This window comes from Haliotis asinina, chromosome 4, assembly GCF_037392515.1.
Source record: "Haliotis asinina isolate JCU_RB_2024 chromosome 4, JCU_Hal_asi_v2, whole genome shotgun sequence".
In the NCBI taxonomy this organism is placed as follows: Eukaryota; Metazoa; Mollusca; class Gastropoda; order Lepetellida; family Haliotidae; genus Haliotis; species Haliotis asinina.
Genome location: NC_090283.1, coordinates 27,406,654 through 27,409,106, shown reverse-complemented (window position 1 = coordinate 27,409,106; position 2,453 = coordinate 27,406,654).

Below are 2,453 nucleotides of genomic sequence, written 5' to 3'. Positions count from 1 at the left end.
TTCTGGTCTTAGTTTTGTATTGATTGCATGGATCAGTGTGAGGAGAACCTACAGTTGTCAGGGCAGCATTATCTCTCAGAACCCAATGTGCTGCAGCCTTGTAGAATGAGCGTGTTTAGTTTTACTCAGCATGAGGCAATGTTCAACCTATATGGCTGTGGTCTGTATATAATCGAGTCTGAACATGATGATCCAGGGTCGCAGCTTTGAAGAAAATCGAACCTTGACAAGCAAGCAAACCTGTATTTTGCCTGTAGGTTATTTTAAGTGTTGCTGTTACACATTATTATTCCTCAGAGGCTGCATGGGCTATAAAATGTGTTTGGTTAACTTTCTAACCAATTAGCGATTCAGCAGTGAGGGCTCCAAATCCTCTGTCAGTTGGAAGGTATTCAGATCATCTGATTTTGATATCTTGAAAACAAACTAGAACTATACAAGTTTCAAACCTAAATTATAAAGACAGAAACACCATAGTGTTGAGATAATATTGGTGTTAAACATCAGTGATATCTGACTCAATAGTAGCACAGGTGAGTGGGGCTTGAGCATGAAGTGTATGTTGCATGAAGTTTTTCGATCACATTTTGTATGGACCTGAACAAAATTGCCACAAAGTATTAATCAGTACTTAATATATATGTTGCTTAACTCCAAACCACACAGCACATGTTGTAAACCATGCAGAAAAGGATACAGATGAGTCATTTATAGCCCAGCAGGACAGTGTTTGAAGGATTTAGCACCACATGCCTTTAACCTGTAGGGAGGCACAGACATTAGAATTTTTTCAATGATACTAAGAGGGTGATATGTTTTCAGATATGAAACTTTTGAATGTCCAAGCACAGGCAAACTGTAGCGCAGATTGGGTTGCGCAGCATGGAGAAAATGACCAATCTTCTTACATGCTTCGCTCGCATATAAGAAGACTTATCATATTCTCTATGCAGCGCAACCCTATCTGCGCTACAGTTTGCCTGTGGTCCAAGATAATTGAAAAGAGGAGCACCACCCTCTGCTGACATTGATACCCAGTACCTACATAGCCTTCTGTGAACAGTGATAAGCTATCTCTGGACATACCACATACTCAGCAAATGATGTATCTGGATGTGTGCCATCTGTTTGTATTTGGATGGTAATGTGTATACAGTTATATGATTCACATCTTCGAAACGCTGCATACGGGACGCAAATGAGTTTGGAGTACTGTATTTATTATGGAAACACTCGACATTGAGTAATACAATACGCATGTAGCAGACATATCACTCATGCAATCAATACTTTTTCTGTCCACGTACGCGTTCGTGAATACACTCTCCGCATCAAAACACTCCAACATTGAAACAGTTTCAACTTGTTGATGCTACAAATAAAGTTTGAGACCCTACTGAGCGGATTATAAATCTGAGTCTTGCAGGCATGTCGCTGGGGCCAACTGGCGTTGGGACTACGTCATGTAGATACAAAATGTGCCTTGTTTTGTCTTTGCTGTACCCTTATGGCGTCTATAGTCACTCATGATATCAGCCACTGGCTTATATGTCCTAGATGTCCATTTTGCTGAGGAACCGCCATTTGCTGTATCGAGTTGCGTCCCTTTGCGTTCCATCTGTCAGAAAAACGACGATGGATTAGAAGTATGATTTGACCCATTTTGTTTCCATGTTTGTCAACACTAAAGTTTCTTCACCACCATTTTGAAGTGGTGACCCGTGAAGATCCTGGTTAGAGGTGGCTCAGTAACCCAAGTTTTTGTGAGAGGCGACCAACGGGATCGGGTTGTCAAGCACGCTGACTTGGTTGACACATGTCATGGTGCCCCAACTGCGCAGATCGATGCTCCTGGTGGTGATCACTGGATTGTCTGGTCCAGACTCGATTATTTACAGACCACTCACTCAGTCACTCATCCCTCATTAAGCTGACACTCCATGATATAACAACAGTACTGTGCAAGGCAAGGCAGAAACCAAATACCTCACACTCAGACGCAAGATTAAGCTGTGTCCAATACCGATCGCCCGATATATCGGTTAATGCAAACTTGTCATTACTAGTAGTTTCTGCATGCATTCAAATGACTATGGTGATGTTTGTTGTTGTTTTTGTTTTTGTTTTTTGTTTGTTTGTTGTTTTTTGTGGGGTTTTTTTTGGGGGGGTGTTAAATAATGCATATGTCAGTATAGTATTCAAACAACAGTGACCGTGTGTGAATATCATCTGGACCAGTTCGAAATAACCCACATCGGCCTAACATGGCATTCAGTTGGATGCGTAATAGGAAATCCAATTAAAAAACATATATACTCGTAACGTCGGGTAAAATTTAGAAAGAAAAAATACGAAGAGCTGATGAAAACATTAGACCAGACTATTGATGGCAATTACGTCGCTCAACCAGGTGTGACAACGAACCGACTCAACTGGCATGAAGGGTGCAAGGG